Here is a 21868-nt window from a genome sequence, read left to right on the forward strand (position 1 = left end):
AAGTTTTTGCATTTTTATTCTAAGAGAAATGTATTCAAGCATTGTTAAAAATTTTAAAGTCCTTGAAAAATATTGTTGAAAATCAAAATCTGAAGATTTATTTGAGGCTGATAACTTCTTCGTTAGTACACTACAGTATATTCAAATATTTTTATGAAAAACTGTTTTATTGAAAATGCAAAAGAATAAAATTGTTTGGACATCCGCCATATGCTTTCTAATGAGATTAGGAAAATTTAAAACTCGAGTCGAATGCACTTTCCTCCAGGTATCTTAACTTCAAATTTCATTGAAATCAGTTTGCTAGGTCAAATGATATTAAGGTGGGAAACACGAACACATAAAACAATCTCATAAACTTTCAGTTTATGTTATTGGGAAAAATTTTATTTAAGATAAATATCTTAACATTAAAAATATGTAGTAATTTTAGTTTATACAAAACTTGTGAATGCTCTAGTAATTAATTTTTAACAAAATCACATTCTTCATTTAATATTGAAATTCTTAATTTGTCAAAGTAATAAATTAATCAATTCATCTTGGAAATATTGATAATTCATTTAAAATCAAAGTTTAAATCAGGTAACGTATAATTAGGAATGACTGAAAAGTAAAACATATATATGTAATGAATTTTAAATGTCAATAAATTAAAATCCTTTATTTGTAATAAAGATTGTCTCAGATGTTTACATCAAAGGTAAATAACATAATTTGTTTTTATAAATTCATTTATTATTCACGAATAACTAGTTTCAATACCGTTTGTGCAAATATTTTTCAATATTTCTTGAAACGATACTATTTTTAGGAGGAAAAAATATCTATACTTTAAATGATATCAAGATATATTTTATGAAATAACCTTAAGCATCCTTCAGACTTTTTCTGAAAATACTTGTAAAAGCTATCAGCTCTGTATGTTACCTAATTGGAAAATTCATCCTATAAAATATTTTACGTGTTGAAATATGCAAATCACACAAAAAAATATATAAAACTTTTGAGGTTTTACATCAATCTGTGATAAGTAATAGCAGATTAAACCTTAATAACGTGTAAAAAATATATGAAATTTTTTTTGCATTTTATCGTAATCATATAAATTATTTAAAGTATCAGAATATATGCAGAAATTTAAATTACACGAAACGATTAGTTAAAAAGGTAGAATATTTTAATTCGAAATTTTCAGTATATTAATTTTGCAATGCACTTAGAATAAAATGTTTTTAATGTATACATTAATAAGTAATTATGCTAAAGTGAAAATACTCGATGTAGTTTTCAGTTTAAGAGATAATTTAAATAGATGCACATAGAACTTTATGCACGAATGAACAACTTTCTACGCCCTTTTTCCTTATTTAGAAAGTATGTGCCTATCATACTTTATTATCAATAGGATGATCAAAGAAAACTTTTATTCATGGTTTATATGATGTATAATATATTTAATAGGGAAAGATATGTTTTATGCAGACTCAGTACATAAAAATATGGCTAAAAATTCTTTATATTGCCTTTTAAATTACTAATGAAGTTTTAACTAAATACATAATAGATAATACATATAATTTAAACTATTTTATATCGTATTATTTATTTGTATTTTTAATATAAAGCTTATTATTGTTAATAGATAATTTATTAATTATTCAAAAGTTGTTTGTTTCACAAAAACCGAAAAGTACTTTCATTTAAATTCTATTTTACAAACAAAAAAGCAATTATATAAATTACATTTGAAATAGAAGGTAGAATAAAAATAGTCATTAAAAATTAAAAAAAAAACAAATTTCTTAAGGTATGCACCATTAATCTGACCTTATCTATACCGACTTTAACAGAACAGACACTCAGTTTTTTATAAACAATGATACTTTAAAGAAAAATTAAAAAAAATATATTTAATTAACGTAAGAATTGATTGGTGAAATGCATTTGAAGTATGTTACATATAACATTAATTTTGTAATTATTCTACAGTTAATAACTTTTGTTATTTCAAAATTTTGAGGAATCAAAATATAAATTTAAGATAATTATCTATCTTTCTTGAAATTCTCGATTTTATAGATAATTCTCGTAGAAATTAAAAAAAAAAAAAAAAAAAAAAAAAACATTGATTTAAAGAAAATGTTACTTTAATCAACTTTATAATAGAAAATTTAGTTTCCAATTTAAAGGCTTTCAATGATTTTGAATTGTGACAATCAAATTAAAATTTAAACTTTTCGACATATAAAATTTTTCCTTTTTTCATAAGTTTACAAATGAAACAAGTAAAAGAGTAAGATAAATTTTGAAATTACATCAATAGAAATAAAGTTTGTTTTCGTTTTTTTAAAAACACTAACAATTCAGTGAAAGTATTACCTTCTTTATTTAAAAATTAAAAAAATCAATTATATATAAACCAAGTCTTAAAATGTTCCAAAATAGTAAGAAAAGCTGTCATAAATCAGTAGCAGCTATACAATAAAAAGAAAATAACATTTTTTTTTTTTTAATAGCTTGATTTATAATTCATTAATCCAATTCAGTTGTCACTAATCTACTTACAATCTGTAGTTTCATAGATTTGTTGAATGAATGAGATTAAATATCTTAATTCGGTTCATTTAACAAATCCCTAAGACCACGTATTATTATTTTAGAATGAAAGTAGATTCTTGCATGTCGTTTATACTTTAACATATTTATGACAGTGAGAGATAATTAAATAAGGTTTTTGTAAGCTAAAGACGAATACTTTTTCGAATTTTTTAGAAAAATTTATAGAAGATAAAAAAACATTTCTATTTATCGTCAGATTGACATTTTTCTTTTCCTTTGTAATGTATAACTTTATGTTTCTAGTAAATTACATATTTAGAAGAGAATCATTTTGTAAGCTTTGTCTTCATTGCGAATTTTTCGGTATTTCTGACTTATATTAAATTTATATCATGTATTCTTATATAATAATACGTGACTTCTTTCCCATATCATAATTTTTTTTAGCTTACAATCTAAATTGTATTCTTCGACGAACCACATATTTTCAATTTAGTATGTTCCTAGCGTTAAGTTACATAGAAAGTCTCTGAACAGTGATAGTCTCCTACGTGATTGATTTCTTAACTTCGAGCTGCTGAGAAATGCTGTATGAATTGTTTTTTCTAGTGATTTCTTTTGTTACGTTTGTTTTAGTGGAAAATAAAAATCAAAGAAATCTGATCACAATTATTGTCATTAGAAAATTAAAACAACTGATTATATACTTTAATATATATTAAAATAATCTATAAATTTTACGAAAAAACAACATAAACTTAATTTTCTAGAGTAGCTTCAAGGATATTTTACAATGTAGCACTTAGGAAACTATAGATTTCTATAATGTTAGTTTATGTAAAAGATGCATTGAAAAAAAAAACAATTTAGAAGAAAAATAAATGTTTTATATATATAAAACTATCAATTTATTCAACTAAACGAATTCTTAATATATAAAAATTTAAAACAATTTTAAGAATAGAATTTATGCTACCACTGTCAAGGGAAAATAGAAAATCTCTTGATTTATTTTGAATTTCTAATCCTGTTGACTCATGTTCCATTGATAAAACCTTTTCTTAGAATTATTCATTATATTTTTTTATTAACTATAATTATGTATGTTTTAAATGTACAAAATAGAAACAATTGTGTTATTTTTTTATAAATCAAATAAAAAATAAAATTATCAAAAAATTATTTAGATACATTTCGAAATTAAACTAAAACGTTATAATTCTTTTATTAAATATTTCGATGAAAAATATATTAATTTGAATAACTATAACATTTTTTTCACTTTTCTACACTTTGATTAGATAAAAACAAATCTAAAGTGCTTATTTTCACTCTTAAGTAACTTAAGAGTGAAAATAAGCACTTTATAAAATTTTAAAAAGAGTGAACTATTATAAAATTAAATAAATCTGAAATACTTTATTTATTTTCATTTTACAGTATGTCTTTAAAATGAATTTTAAAACATTAAAATATTTAATATAAAGCTGTTTATTTTATGATATATACATTATTTTTTATTAAATGTTTTATTCCTGAATTTTTAAAAAAAAATTAATTATAATGCATTTAAACGTAATTATAAAAATATTCATAGAATCATAAAATGAAGCGATATGTAAATATAAGACTAATTGAATTATTAGTATTATATTTACATATTTGTAAAAAATATATCAAATTGCAAATGAAAATAAATATAAGTTAGCATTTTCATTCGTAATTAAATCCCATTTAATTTTGATAAACACGCAATCAACAAATAAAAACTCATACTGTAAATATTATTTGTAAATGAATAAGCTGAATTTTTTGAATCTTGAACTTATGTGAGAGGAGAAGAAATTGTATTTAAATGAAACTCGCATAAAAAAATTTATACATGTCAGAAATTGTAAAAAATAACAAATTTTCATGCAAAAGAGCGACGAAATATTTTCCACAATTAGTTTTTTTTTTTTTTTTTTTTTTTTTGCATGTTTGCTCTTTGTCGTTCTGATAACTTTTCTTGAAATAGCTGAAACGACTCGCACGTATGCAGTTTATTGGAAAGATCGTTTTGATCTGTCACCTAAAATACCTTTTACAAGGATATCATTCGATCTGCATGAGCAGTTCTCATCAAAGATTTTGAAAGAAAACTAGAAATGATGCTCTTGAATCCAATAAAATTTCAATAAGACAATTTATGAATTATTTAAAATCATTAATGATATTTAAAAAATTATAACGTTCTTTGTAGTCTGCTTTTAAAATTTTATTATATTTAATCGATTATAAGTGATTTTTACCTTTCAATTTGACAAAATTATTTTATAAATATGGTTAAGCATCAAAAAGTGATAACATGGTAGAAGAATAACACAAAAGGTATTTTTGTACAATTCATGTTTTATAGATGTGTAGAATACAAATAAAACAAATGTTTCAAAAATAAAGAAACATGTTTAGAATTCTAAAGAATCTGCCAACGGAATTTTAGTATTATCATTGTAAATGTAATGATTTAATGGAAAACTTGGTATTTGTTAGACTAAACTAGATATTTTCTGGTTTTACATTCGAAAATTATTATCCTTCAAGTTTGATAAATACATTGTTTTTTTTAAAATTTAAATTAGAAAATAAATAGAAATTTCATATACTATTAGAATGAAAAATCATGAAGTTTATTGTTTAATGAACTTAAAATTATCTGTATTTTTATAGCATTTAAAACATTTAAATTCATTCACAAACAATTAAAATGCATTTAACTAGATTTATAACTTAGTTAGATGGTTGACTTGTATTAAGATTTCTTCTTTAAAAGTTTTAAGCTTAATTACATAATTACATGTTTTTGAATTATAAGATTTTTATATGAAATTTAATATTTAATACTATAACATTTCACAAGATAAATGCTTAATAGTATACTGCAGATTTTAAGTTAAATATTAATAGCATATGTTATTTATACGTAGATGTAAATATTTACATATATATATAATTATTTATATATACATAAATATTTTGATATTTATCTTTTAAAAGTATAATTTACACTAAGTTTAAATTATGATTCTTAAAATACTAATATTTAAATTGATAATTATAAATAAATTATTTAAAATATTTAAATAACTTATCACAATGCATATTATTATGCTTTACTATATATATTGTTTTCTTTAAAAACATTTTTAATTTTATTTTTCTATGTGGTTTTTTGAATATCTCTATATTAAATGGAAGTTTAATTAAATATTCTTTTAAATAATAAATCATTATTTACACATGCAATTATATGATTTTTACAATATTTCATTCAATATTATTTAATTAAAAATTATTTATAAGCATTTAAAATAGTTGTGAAAATTTCTTGTTTAAATACTTATTTAAATAAAAGATATGTAATTTCCTATTTGTGAAGTAAGTATGCATTTATAACATATCAAATAATGATTGTCAAACAATAATTTGTTGTAAGATATATATATATCTTATATGAATAATTACAAAGGATAAATAATCTTCATTAAACTACAACACTCACTTCTAATAAAGTGATCTAATTGACAAAATAACGTTATACATGTAGTTGTTTAAAATTAAAATATAAACAAATTGTTAAAGTCTTTGATTATTAAAGCATAATTGTCTTCTAAAGGCATTATGTAAATAATACCTAAATTTATTAAAATATATATATAAATTTCTCATAATTCTCCACAGATTTATCTTACGATGATTATTGAAAAAATGAAAATACATTTTCTTATATAATACATGTAAATATTTTATTTACATTATGAAAACTTGGCAATTTTTTTCATTTCAGGAGAACATTGTAGCAGTTATTATTTTAAATTAAAAGAAACAAAAGTATAAAAATAGGATTTACATAAAAAATTCATTTGGAAATGTGTTACAATTTTTTATTATATTTATTTAAATTATTAATTTTTCACCGGAGTTTATTTTATAAAAGAACTATAAATATAAAGAATGAAAATTGGAAAATAAAATTTTTGCCATATAAGAAATTTTTAAAATTATCCGAAGATATTTTGGAAAACATTTTTTCTTTCGTAAATAATTTGACGTCAGTATAAGATGTTTTTACTATGAATGCAAAGAATATACTGATGTTGATTACGTTCTTTAATGCATTTCTAAATAATTAAATTTAAAAATTTAATAAGACGAATTTAAGTATATATTTATTTTTAAATATAAGTAGAAATCGAATGGATTAGAATCGTAGACATTTTATTAATTATCGTTTAAATTAATATAGTCAAAATCTAACCGAAAAATATTTGATATATTAGCTTTATCAGAAAATAAGTCAATGTATCAAATCACTTCAAATTATTCAAAGTTAAATTTAATTTTACTTTTTTTTCCAATTCTCCTTTCCATGGTATAAAGATCTTTTAGCAACTTTTCAAAATGAATTCTCTTAATCATCGAAAGGAATGCAGAAATAATCGTTATAAAGCTCGTGGAATGCACACAGTTAGAAGTATTAAGTAGATGTATTAACTTTCAGTTTTACGATTTCCTCAAGCAGTTAATGCTTCTCGATTTAAATTAAGTCAAAGATTCATAAAACGGAATCCTTGAACAAATGTCATTTCTAAAGATAAAATATTTCAGAAATAGAAATTCGGCTAAACATTCTGATCTGATAATATCACGATTAGTTAAATTTAATAATGGGCTATCGTGTTTCTGCTGTTACAATTCGGATATATTTATTTTTAAATCTGTAATGTTTTAAAACCATCTAAAACAGTTTTTATTATCTACCTTGGTTCTAATACAAGTTCAAATGCTCAACAACATATTTCGATTGTCATATGATTTTTTTATATCTGTCATTTACTCACTTACGTAAGATTAAATTATGACAATGATTAATTATATTGTACTATTAACGTGATATATTTGTTTGTTTTATTTATATTAACTGCAATCTCATTAAATAACTCGATAAAAAATTGCATTGAACTCAATGTCAAATTTCTGAGGAATCTTCATTTTTCGTTTTGATAAAAGTATCGAATTTAACATACACATTTAACAACTTATCCATAACAATTCAATAATCAACATATTCTCAATCCGATTATCTTTTTCATCACTTTTATAGATTTTAGAGAATTTTAGTTTGTTCCAGATATCAAAACAATTTGTTCTAACTTTTTTTCATACTTCTTTTAAATAAAAAAGCAAGGCAAAGTTCTCTTCCAGATGTTTATTTCTCAAGAGAAAAACGGCATCTCCATTATACGTGGCGTTATCGAGTATTGTAAAATATGGAAGATTCTTTCTTCCTCTTGTAATTATGCTGCATAAAGAATCGAAATAAATATTCTTAGTTTACCGTAAATATAGTTTAAATAAACACTCACTACTCGTTAAGTGCTATTTTGTTAAGATCAGAAAGTAAAAAAACAAAAAAAGAAAAAAACAAAGATTTTCCTAAATTAATGTTTTAAATGGAAAAACTTTATAAATAATGCAATCTTTTAAAACGCATTTTAGTGAAAATAAATATAACGGTTCTTTGAATTCAATTTACTTCAATATATATATATATATATATAAATTCCTTTCCTCTTTAAGTTTTCTTCTTTGAGATATTCTGTATTATCCTTATTGAGAGTTGCTTTGTTTTAGCAATGCCCAGGAGGTACAAGAACGTTACTGCAAATATTGAAAGTAATGAGTTCTTTGTACTAAATAGAAGGCCAAAGCAATGTCAGTCAACGTGTGGTCTGGTTTCACACAATGTATTTATAAAGTAATATTAACTTTTGCTTTTATTTATCTAAGAATTTATGTAAACAAGTATTTTTACTTATTTACACAAGATTTTTCTATACAAAGAAATTTTCTATGCAATAAATTCTGTTTTCATAAAATTCAAAGCTATAAATCGTTACTTTACTTAAATTAAGTTCAACGACACCATAAAATAGAGATTAAAGGATTTGAAATAAATTAATTGCGAACTCGTATATTTCTCAAAAATAATTCAAAAAATATATGAGGCGAAAAAATTCGTTATTAATATTTTATTATGTTGAGTAATTTGTAAAAATTTATATTTTATCACTGATATAAATTTCAACTTGAGAAGGCTGTAAAGCAATCAATTTTTCAAAAAATTCCACTAACATTTTCATGAAATTTTTCACTTCTGCTTGTAAACATTTTTAGTTTTCGTATATTCATTTTCTTCAATTGATTTTGAAAGTTATATTTCATTATAAATCAAAGTTATAAACCATTTAGTTTATTAATTGTAATTATAAGAATGGATTATAATGTTAATTAACCTATTTTTCGTTAAAAATAAATTCTTAATTTTAATAATGAAATTTTTACTACATTCAACAATAGTCATTAAATATAATAAAGTAGAAATGTAAACTTTGAAAAGTAAATATTAAAAGCACAGTTAAAATAAATGTCTTTTATTTTTTTAAGTAACATTTTTATTATCTTATGTTTTAAAAGTATAATTGCGATAGTAAAATTTAAGTAATTACTTTGATTTCTTTCGCATTTTATAACTACAAAAAATTGCTTTTTCATTAAGGATTGTTACGTTAATTGAGCAATATTTTACCACGCTAAAAGGAATTCATGGAATACTCTGAAGCATGGATAATGAATAAATTGTTATTTTTGGTTAAACAACTATCAAAATGCTAATGATAAATCATCATCGATAATAAGAAGAAAATAGAGAACAAGAGTCCAAAAGGGTGTGTTTGAAATCGTAATTTATATCTTTGATTATGTTATGTTCGTGCCAGAATTAACTTGACAAGGAATGTGAGTGAGAAGATAACAACAGGAGGCGGAACAAAAGGGTTCCTTCAATGTACAGCAGTAAACAACACTTCTTTCTTTGTTGAGAAGCATGAATGACCTCCGAGAACTCATCACTCAGGAATGTTTTGAGTGATATGGAAAAGAAAGGTTAATATAGATTGAAATATGGTGAAAGATCTTAATTTTTTAATATATATCGAAACAAGTGTTAGCTCGTTTCAACAATTCATTTGTACTGTACTCCTTAACATTTGTTTTCGGGAAATTTTTAAATATCACAATGCAATTTTATAATGCAGATTATATTAATTTTAAAAAAGCAACTTTATATAAGTAGCCTGAGAATAAAGGATGCAATAAAAAGCTACTACTTGTTACGTATTAAATCAGAAGCATATAATGTCATGTGATTCATTTGCGACAAAAAGTTTTCTTCGTCTTAGTCACGGTCCATTAAAATATAAGAACCAAGTCGCTTCAAACTATAGCTTTAAAATTTCCAATTGTATTTCTTTATTTGATAGAGACTTAGACTAAGATAGCAAATGCCTAATCACAGCATGGGCTGGACATAGTAACGACTAAACATCAACTAGCGGTCGTTAAAAGTGTAAGTAACGTAAAATAGTATTTCCTGTCTCCGACAGTAAAAGAACAGATGCTATTTCAGTAGTACAAGCATATTAGGATCAGACGAATTTAACGACCGATTCTATTTATCTGCTATACGCCGACAGATGGTTTGATTCTAATGCTGCGGGCTGAATTATAACATCATTTCTAACGAAAAAATGCATAATGATAGTAAATGCTACCTTCTTACTGTAAAAACTAAGCTTAAAAATTTTTATCTTAAAATTTTACACTGAATTTTAAATAATGACTTATGGTAAATTTTAATATTTTAATAAACACAAAATATTTATTTGTTTCATTAAATTTCATAAAAATTTTGAAGACACATGGAAAATAAATTAATGTATTTATTATTCGAAATATTAAAATTACAGTTTTCATTTACTGTAATTATTAACTACAACTGTTAAATAAGTACTTATACGACAGCATATTGAAGACTGTGAGAATATTTATTTTTAAATATTTTCTTAAGTAAAAGTTGAATACTCACATTTAAAATATTTCATTTGTTGTTTGTAATAACTCTTTGTTGTTTTGTATAAAAGTAGACTCACATAATACCCTACAGAACATTAAATTCTCTCACATAACAATTTTCGTTAAATTAATCCTATAATAGCAACATAACTTTAATTAAAACTTAAAATTAGATTTCTATGCTTTAACAGCTTCATTTCACGCAAAAAATAACAATATCAGACTATAATTTTTACAGAATAAGAACCATAATCTTAATACCCGCTACATTATCATTCATCTTGTAAATAATTATTTAACATATTATTTATTAATTTATGTAAATTTTAATATTTTGAAATTAATTACATCCTTCAAATGTATTTTTAAATAATAATTTTAAAAGATAATCCTCTAAAAACAAATAATTATACAAAGAAATGTAGATTTTGTAAAATACCTTTTAAATTTCATTCAGTAAAAAAAATAAGCTACACTAATTTTGTAACTTTGGCTAAAATAAAATAAGTGGATTTATTTAGTATTTGAATAAAAATACTATTTATATAAAAAAAAACAAGAAGAGGAAAACGTTCAATTAGTGAGAACACTCGAGAAAGTGATGCAATCTTATTAACAAAAGATTTTACTTTTAAGTCTTAACAATCATCAAAACAATGAAGTGGATACAACAAGATAATTTGAGTAATGCATAGTAATTGAAGGAAAGAGTTTTGATAAAAATAAAAAAAATTGGTGAAGTCTCTCTTCAGTCAACTAATACTGAACGCCCATTGTTTGTACAAATAAATGGACTAAAACTTTCCACGTATGTAATGACTGTAGTCGCACCGACCGACTGAACCGAGCCTATTCCATAGAGATTCGGATGGCTCTACTGTCGTTAGTATTACTTCACAACAAACATTGTACTGAGAAAGTTTACAGCTAACACTTTTACGACCAGTGGGAGCGGCTCCAAAGCTTAGCGTACAAGTTGGCTAATGAGAGGATTCTAAGGCTTTTGTTTGGAGTTTTATTCTTCCATCTCATTTATTTTGTTCCGTTAAGTCGGCTTTCTTCTTTATAGTCGGATACACTTATACATATCACTATATATTACACGAAACGAATTAACACTTCTAAATTACTTCTTTTTTGAAATCGAGTTTTATTGCTTTTCTAAGATAGTTAACACCCAATAGATTTTCCTTTGCGAGATAATTTCCCACACAATTCATTTGTTTTACGTTTGTATTTTCTAAAACTAAAAAAAAAAAAAAAAATAGTTTTTCTATCTAAATTTATTATTGAGTCTACTCTTTATTCCAAAGTCTTTCGGATCCCAATGAAATAAACTATTTTAAATATTAATTTTAAACAGTTTTTACTAATGAGATAAACATATGAAAATTTTGTGTCAAAGATTTGATAATAATATAAGAGATTATATTTGTATCAATTTATGTGTTATGTGTAGAATAGAAGTATGTGATGCTGGAAATTTATGATCTTCTTCACCGCTCGATCGACAACAGAACAACTATGACCACAAGTTGGCAGCAGAACAAAAGACATCACTTATGACATTTTCAGTAGATAAAAATAATACAAAACATTAATAAAAATCTTAAAAATACCATACGATAACAGAAGGCTTAATTTATATCGCAAAACCTAATTTTACGTTCAAAAGTGTGTCAAAATATTTTAATATATTAATCATAAAAACATTAAAATATTTATTTAACCGTTTAAATATTGCTAATGTCTTCTTAACGATGTTTTACTTGACAGTTCTAATGTATGCTGATTCTCTTTCGTGCTTTCTAATGCGTATGATAAATGCAGTATAAAGTTTGAATCTCAAAGAAAGTGAGCACTTCCATCTTACAATAAACTTACTGTTATGTTATGCTAGATTGGAAAATGTTTGAAAAGATATTTGGAAGCGTTGAATTTACCTTTAAACTGTTGGCACAATGTTTAAACAAGTAGAATCGATTAACTAGGTGTTTTATTCTGTAGGGTGAATAGAAAGAAGTTGAACACCTGCCAAAGAAAGTAGTGAATAGAACAAAAAATGTTACGGATGAAAAGAAGTGTTTAAAAAGCAGATTCGTTCAGTTTGGAAGTCTGTTAGTCATTCTTTCATTTTTTCAATTTTCTTTTCTGGTAATCTTTTTTTACACTTTTAATTTCTAATTCAAGACAGGTCGAATGTAATTGATAGTAGCTTGCCAGTGTTCTGATGGTAATTGCGAAGTTTTGCGTCATTCAGTCAACTTTAATGACGTCTTAGCCTGCTTAATTGGACCAATCAAGTGATCTACAGAAAGTTAAAGTTTTCGTTACCTCCTTGTTAATAAGACATCTTTTTTATGTAAAGAATATCTTTCTTCTAATTGATGAAAAATCTTAAAAAAGAAAAAAGTAATAATAAATGTATAATTTAACAAGCTTTCAATTATTTTTGAGATATTTTTGCTATAAAATGGGTTAAGCATTTTAAGATGACAAATATTTTTAAATTAAGCTTAGATTCTCGTGACCGCAACTAGGTCTATTTCTTTAATGAGTATTTCATTAATAACAAAAGAAAATTTTTACTTAAACTGTGGGGATGTTTGCAAAGTAGTCCATCCCATTGGGCAGAAAAGACTGGTGGGATTTCCAATTCCCAGACTGGTTTCTCAATCAGAAGACTTTACGATTGATGAGAAGAGGGGCTGGATGTGCAAACACCACGTGACATTCCTGTAAACAGGTCTATAGCTTCTTCCTTTCTGAGTTTCCAAACTGTCAGCTTGTCTAACAGTATTCTGTCAAGATGTGTAGAGATGTCTGTCAGATGTATGGTCAGTGGATTCGTGCTATGTACTGCTTCATCAAGGATAACGGCAAAGAGTTCCAGCAACATGGTACAACGAGATAAGGAAGAAGTAATACAAGCATACTTATTGTATATTTCAAAACATTTTTATACTATATTTACAGCAAATGAAATTAAATATAAAACTCAAATTTTATTTCATTACAATTATTAATAATAATCATATTTTCTCTTTTAATTTTAATTTAATAAAACCTCAAATACCAATAATCAAACAGAATTATCTTCCATTTTTCACACTACGTTTATTCTGTTTATAACTATCAACCGAAGTAAATTGAAAGACAAATTTGATTTAAAACTCCGCGAATGAGATTTCCACCTCGGAAAAAAATATGATTTTATATATATAATTTAAAAGAGTCTTATAATTTTCATAAAATTTCTTGGATGAATTACGTTAAGCAGAAATGTTGGTTGTTACATGGTTAGTTGAAGCAAACGGCCCGTGTCTGATTCAAACCATAATTTTACGCAATAAGAACAGAAGAAGTGATTACTGCTATATTTTAATTCGTAATTAAGAAATGTAGCATTAGTGATAATTCATTCTTAATTTTACATTAAAATAACCGCATTATTTTAGGTAATAAAATTATGTTTAGGCCATGTAGACTGTAAGTAAAATATGTTGCAAATTAAAAAAATAAAAATAAATATTTATCATGCGTTTGTTGGCAATGTAATATTTACTTGTACGATGACCTATATTCTAAATTTTATCAATAATGTTTATTAAAATACTTTTGTTACATATTTAATCATTGTTTCTAATTATGCATATACTTGTTAATTGATTATTTTAATAATAGAGAAATTACATCAAGTATTAACAGAAAAAAATGACTCAACAGTTATAAAAAAACTCGTAATGTATTTGTATATCAAAGATATATCTAAATAAATTTAAAATTTATTTAGGGTAATAGAGAAAGAAACTTTTTCCATAAAAAGTGTATAAATCAGATTATGATGATTGAGATAAAATTTCTCGAAGAAAAAGTTTGTAACAAATCGTTGGCATCATTTTCAATACTAAAAGTCGACACATTGGAGATGCATCGTTTCCCCCAGTTTACAAAAATGGTGACAGTTATAAGAAATATTTGTCATACAGAAACTATGATGGCGTCTGCTAGTCTCGAATCTGTCACGCTACTTACCACTAGTTACACGCTGATATGTCACAGCACATACTCCACCCTAGCATGACCTGTCCTCGATATGTCAATAACGTCATAATATGTTATAATAATCATTAATGAACATTAAATATTCTTATCGCTAAGACGTTCATATTAATTTTATAAATAACTTTTAAGCATTTGAAGTAATGTTTTCTGGAGATGATATTAACAGAATTGGAACTGGCAAACGTGGTTCGACAAAATCCTCTGCGGAATAAAAAAGCACCCTTTCGTGTCTGGGAAAAAGTTTACATATCCCTTTGGGACTAAGACGGAAAGAACGTAAATTGATATTTGATGGTGCTGCGTTCTTGATGTCATTTCCTTTCGGTTGGTCCGGAGGATCTGGAAACGATCCAGAAGTTGGATGCTGTTCGAGGTACATCAATGGTTTCGCTGATAAAGCAACTAATTAATACAGGTATTTACGAACGAAATATGCCTCTGATAGATTTCCTGTAATCAACCACGGGTATTCTTATCCAATTTTTTTTCAGATCTATAAAGTTATAAATATAGTTAACATTTATTTAAACTATGCCGTAAGCATTTTTTATTACAATTTGAAAAACATGATAAATTATTTATATCAAAATCTAGATACTTTTTTAATACGATGATTTTTAAATTGCCTTCATATTGTTGTTTGTGAAACGATGTTCCTTAATTAGATACGAAAGAAATATTTTTACAAACGAATATAAAACTTTCGTTTATCGAAAGTTTTAATTAAAGAAATTTCCATTTGAATGAAGATCTCTCTCGATGATTAAACAAATAAAATTATCTGAGTGTCGAAAATCGCATTAAGTATAAGCAAGGTAGATGATTTTCGAACCATATAACTTTCCATGTAGATGGTCATTTATTTTAATGCGATCTTTTACGCCTTTTTATGTAAGATTAATTATGGAGCCGAGGTCTCCAACATTCTGTAAAATGTCAAATTATTCTTGTATGGTTTATTATGATATATCACTTTGTTAATGTTAAGATCATTGCATATAAATTCATTTCGATCGCTTAAAATTCAACTCGTAGGAAGAAGAATAATGAGATAAATATGATTGCGTATAAAATTTAAGAAAAAATTCTTTTCGAAATTTTTTCGCTAATTTATTATTAAATTAATTTTTAACACAAGAATTAACGCAAAGTATAATTAATTTTCTACATTCATTCATTTATATATTAATTCATAGTTTTTTAAAGTAATAGAATAACAATTTTTCTTGATGATATATTTATTTATTTATTTAGTGATGGCATTATTTTATTAGAAATGTTTATAATATATATTATTGTAAAGAGAAATGTATTGAAAAGAATATACTGGCGTAAAGTTCTCAACAGAGGCAACGATATTCGCTCAATATCACCTACTCTAGCAAAAAAACTTTACGACCGTTGTTCGATATGTTTGCATATATTTTTAAAATACTTCTTATATATATTTATTACACGTTTAAAAACATTATTGTAATAAATATGACAAAAACTTTGCATTTCTTAAGTTTCTTATCGCATCTTCTGACCAGTTTATTACGTATTCCAGTTTCGTTCTTATAATATATCTGGAACTAAGCCAAATTTCAATACTTTTCCTTTTATTCATAAAAATAAATTTATATATTTTTTAACTAACAACTTCTTACGAAAAATAGATATAATGGCGAGGAAAATATAATTTATATCAATTCCATTAAAATGCCGAGCGTTTTCTATTCCTGCATTTTAAATCCGCATTTAATATCTTTCACAACACATCGTTACTTAATGTATAAAATATTTGATTTAGCGGAAACTTCTCTAAACTCTTACTAATGAATAGTTGTTAGGCATTAATTCGTCCAGAAAAGCGTACATTTTAACAAAATCTAACCGGAAGATACTCATGAATGGATCAAGACATTGAATTATCGATATGAAAGTAAAGAGTAAGGAAACATCGGTGTGGTTTGCAGACAAAATCCATAATTAACCTTCAGATAATAGCTTTGGTTTGTCAGCATGAACATTTTAAACAACCAACTTACTTATTTTAAATTTTGCTAATGCGTAAAATTCAAATTCCAAACTAATCGAAATTGTTTTAATTTAACATTAAAATAGAAACAAATTTCTTTTCTACTTATCAGCAATTTTAAATTCTGTATTAAATATTCATTATAACGCCTATCAAACTATTTTATTAGTTCGAATTTAAAATTTCAAATATTTACTAAATAATGGGTTGCTTCATTATATATTTAAAACTACAATTAATCATAATATACTGTATAACATTGTATACATCATTAAGTTTATAAGATTTTCTTAAATCGATAATCGGTAAATATAAAAATAATGAATCATAAAACATTTCTATTTAACAAATAATTATACACAGTTTTAACGTTAAATCGTCTAGAATTAATTTTTATTACGAAATCTCTATGACATAGAATTATTTTTAAAACGTTCGAATCTTATTAAAAAAATAAATAAAATAACACACGTTTAAGAAATAAAGAATGGATATATGGCGTTAAAAACATTCTTACTTGTTTACACCGCCGATGGTCGCTTGTTACAAGTGGTAATAAAGAGTTACTGTGATGAACACATGGTATCCAGTGCAGTTTTTCTTTCCTATGTGGACAACATACACTGACACGGACTTAAAAGAATTCCTTCTTGCAACAATCCGTTGCCATACCGAACGAGCTGCCGTCTCACGGCAGAATGGGACGAATCGAAGCTAGCATCTGCAACACTCCAAATAATAGATGGCGCTTCACACACTCTACACTAACTTAGTCTCTCCAATGCCTAATGATATTTTGACGCACCTAGGCTTAAGCACTCTTTCGGCCTTTTCCCTAACCAGAACTTTACGACTATGTAAATTTGTTAATAAATATACTTACATCTGTACTGAAACAATATTCTCATTGGTTATCAAATTAAACGACGAGTGTAATTTCAATTCGGAAATGATTATTCATTTTAGCTAAGTAATTCTATAAATCAATTATTAGTTTTAATTGCTTTTTTTCCGAAGATAATATTCGATTGTAAATGCAAACAAAGATATTTATATATTGTAATTTTAAAGAAAATTTATAAAAATATAAATAATTTTAAATAGTAAATATTCTAATTTAAGAAAATTAAGTCTGAAAATTAATTATGATTAGTAAAATTCTAATCCTAAATTGAATTTCCTGATTTATTCAAAAATTAGAAATAATTAATTAAGAAGAAATATCTTTAATTTCATATTCTCTGTCTTGACACGGAATATTCAATTTATTTTCTGTTTAGGCTTGTTTAAACGTATATGAAAATGCATCCCTAGGATTTGAGAGGCCCTAGGCAAAATTTATTTCTGAGGCCCTTCTAAAATGTGCTTTCTACCTTCATCGTTAAAAGAACAATAATGGTAGAGGGTAGATTTATTTAGGTCTACAGTAATATGAACATTTTAAACACAGAAACAGACAGTAAAACACAAATATATTTTCAACAATAATTAATTTGATGATTTAAACACCAAAACGTACCGAATTTGCGAGGCCTCTGAAAGCGCGAGGCCATAGACGTCACCTTTTTTAGCTTATATGTAAGACTGCTATATATATTTTATTTACACATATGTAAAACCCAAGAAATTCTTCACGGACGGTCTATCTCGGTTATGTCCAGCCCTGGCGATCTCCATTGTGGGCCTAGCCGAACCGTTCTACAATGGATTTGGAAAAGAGGTTTTCTTAGCGCCCACAGGACAGAAAGAGAGAAAAACAAAATATGGAGAAAAAATTTGTAATATTTTGTATTCTAAACTAAATATTTTATAATACTGTATTTAAATATTAACAAATATTAAAAATATTTAGTTCAGAATACAAAATATTACAAATGTAATTCCCATTCTAAAACCTTCTAGGCTAAAAAATATTTTAAACAGAATTATTATTTTGTCGATTATGCTTTATTTAATTTTTACATTACATTATTTTTACATTTCATATTACATATTGCATTATTATTCTTTTTTAAAGGATTTTTACCGAATTTTTTAGTAAAATTTTAACTAGGAATATTAAAATTATATTAATAAAAAATATCGTTTATAAAATTATTTATCATAATATTTATGTTTAATAAACATAAATATTATGATAAATAAATATCTAAAAGTTTTAAATAACAAACAAGTATAAATATACTGCTTATATTAGTATTTACATGTTTACATTTTCAAAAGTTTCTGATAATATTTTCTTCTCCAAAAAATACATTTATTAATAAACCATAATTTAATATCCAAATAAAGAAAGTATTCAATTACACTTTCTTAATTGGTATAATTAGATACTCAATTAAACTTAATTAATGTGTAATAATTAACGGTAACATAAATTAAGTTACTAATTTTTTTGCAATTTTATAAAGTTTTATATATTAATATTTATAAACTTCTCTGAAACAACCTTAAAGTTTTCTTCGCATATACTGAAGGCGTTATATAATATGGCAATGTTTTGGTTCATTTTATTCGAATAGTGAGAGAATAGTGGAATTTATGATGCCGAATACGATGTCAGAATCGATAGTTCGACCTCTGAGATCACTCGATGTGACAATAACGAACTTCTATCCTTTATATAGGCATGCTACAGATTTTGTTGAGACCATTCTATATGAAAGAGAGCCTCCTAATGAAGCGGTCTGCTGGAATATATCGAAACAGCAATGAGGAGTTATGAACTGCTTCTGACTACTCGAATTGCTTGCTCGGTTGTAGGAAAAAAGCCTATCTAGAAAGAGAAAAGCTATTTTGAACAGCTGTTCTAGTCTATATTTTCCTATTCAATAAAAGTTTAATTTTTTTTTATATTCAAAACTGTCTTTCTTTTTGACCATTCTTTTAGTGACATGTTGAAGCTGAAGCGAATATAGCAAATATTTATTTTTATGAATAAAAAAAAAAATTAAATAACGTTTTTGAATAACAAAAATTGAAATATAAATCGAATTCTTCTTTATTCGTATAATATTGACTCTTGTAATATTTAATGATAAGTTAAATAAACTGGGTTAAATGAAAAAAATATTTTATATAGAAAAATTGTATTGATATAAAAACACAGTTAGAAATAATTTAAATTAATGAAAAATAAATTGTAGCGTTTATTATTATTTTAAATATTACAACTCGCTATATTATTGTGATTTATTAATTTAAATTAGTATAGAGTAGGTAATAATTACATAAAAATTTAATTATGGTATATATTTTCCAGTTAAAAAACTGGACGAATATAGAAAGAAACAGTCTTGTGAAATAAGTAAGTCTTTCGTTAATATTATAAAAATTCCTGTATAATAATAGTATAACACTTTGCTCACTTAAAAATATATATATTTATATTTTGATACGTCGGTCTTAGCGATATTTTCATTATTTGTTATTAATTTTGTAAGAGATATTACCAAAAGGTTCTCTCAAAATCAGTTATTAATACGTCAAGTGAAGAAATGTGTATGTATTGTACAGTTTAACTTGTTAAGTAAAGATCTGCAGGTTTTATTTAATATTCAAGTTTGTTTAAAATTATTTTTTTTAATGAAAATCATTGTTAAAAAGTTATCAGAACTTGAGAGATGTGAGATGGGATTATGGTCAGTTACAAATGAACTTTTTTCGATACTTTCATAAACCTATCATGTTTTCAATGTAAAAGATTAAATTTTGGAGATCCTCTGTGTCGAAGATACTGGAAAAATGGTTTTGCTGATTCTTTTCTCTATCTTAAGCCTAAAAATTATATGTATACTAAGAAAATTCTATATAACAGATTGGATTTATAACATAACTGATATTTGTTTATACATAGATTTATTTAGATCTTATTCCATTTATTTCAATCAGTAAGTATGGAATTTGTTTCATTAAAAATGATCGCTTATTTAGAATTTTTATTATTGTTGTTTTTCTACAATCGGCACTAGAATAATTTGAATTGAAAATTTATATAATTACATTTTATTTAAATTTAGTTATCGTAAACAATTATTTTTTATTGTTAAGCTAAAAAACATGTTTTATATATGTTTAGACTATAATAAAATTTAAAATATATTCAGGATTTTACTGAATTATTTTGGAAGTTTTATTTTCTAAGATATGACTATTCTACGTAATCCATAGATCTATAACGCGTATATAACAAATTTATGATAAGAAGCTTATATAAAATATATAAAAGAATATTGTGTTTAAAACAGAAATATTATTATTCATCGCTACCGAAAATAAACAACGTATTTTTAAAGAATGAACAGTTACAGTTTTGTTTTAATTTATTATAATAGAAATCCTATTTAATTGAAAGTTTTAGTCATTATTTAGTTTGCATATTGTTTAAAGGTACTTAAAGATGCTCTCATAAAAATTAATTTTTACAGCTTTCTAATAAACACGCGGATCGGTAGCGATGAGTTAATTATTCCATTTGATATAAATTAATTAAATTGAATTAAGTTTCGATATTCATGTTAAGTAATGTAATGTTTGCGAAAAGGCAATGTTCTTGTCTAGAATTAATTAGAGAAAACAAAGATGTGTCTGAATCAGATCTAATTTGTGGTCTCTGACCGAACAACGTGAAGCTGGAACAGTACTAATCGATATAGCTTAGCTATAATACAAAAAGTCAGAGTGAGCAATAAAAACAATTAAGAAAATTAAATGAATTTGTTACGTGAGACTAAGAAAATTTATGCTAAAAACCTGAAAAACAAGCTTTAATTTGCTTTATAACTCACAAATATTAGAAAGTTTTTTCATTTTATAAATAAAGTTTTAAACTTTTATTTTATATTTAACAATTTTTAAAAGTAATGAGAAAATCTAAATGAGAATAATGAATTCGACACGTTTTCGAATTATTGTTTTAATATAAAAATATTTCTACATAACTCACAACCATATATTCTAAAATATCTCACAATTCTTCGAATGACATAACTTAGCTAACCACGCTCCACGGACTTATGGCATTTAATATTAAAATAGACTTTAAATTTTGATCCAAAATTTAATATCAGTAAGGAAAAGAAGTTATTTAATGAAATAAAGTCTGTTTTGTTTGGTATGAAATGTATTCAAGCAAAGAAATATGTTTTTTCATATTAATATTAATATCGAAAAATTAATTTGAATAACTTTAAAAAATTCTTGTTTTATTAAAAATTTCTATTTATAAAAAACTGTTAACAATTTCTATTATTTTTTCCCGAGCTGATA

General features: G+C 24.6%; 1 protein-coding gene across 2 annotated transcripts in view; it reads right to left on the reverse strand.

Moving 5' to 3' along the window:
* LOC136988746 (suppressor of lurcher protein 1-like) overlaps nt 1-17287 on the reverse strand; it is a 210179-nt gene extending 192892 nt beyond the window's left edge. For both annotated transcript variants that reach the window (XM_067286709.1, XM_067286708.1), the window contains exon 1: nt 17118-17287. The gene's annotated coding sequence lies outside the window, so the exon portion shown is untranslated. The remainder of the gene's footprint in view (nt 1-17117) is intronic.
* Nucleotides 17288-21868: the final 4581 nt, after the last annotated feature.

This window comes from Centruroides vittatus, unplaced genomic scaffold (assembly GCF_030686945.1).
Source record: "Centruroides vittatus isolate TY-2023 unplaced genomic scaffold, ASM3068694v2 scaffold_386, whole genome shotgun sequence".
NCBI lineage: Eukaryota > Metazoa > Arthropoda > Arachnida > Scorpiones > Buthidae > Centruroides > Centruroides vittatus.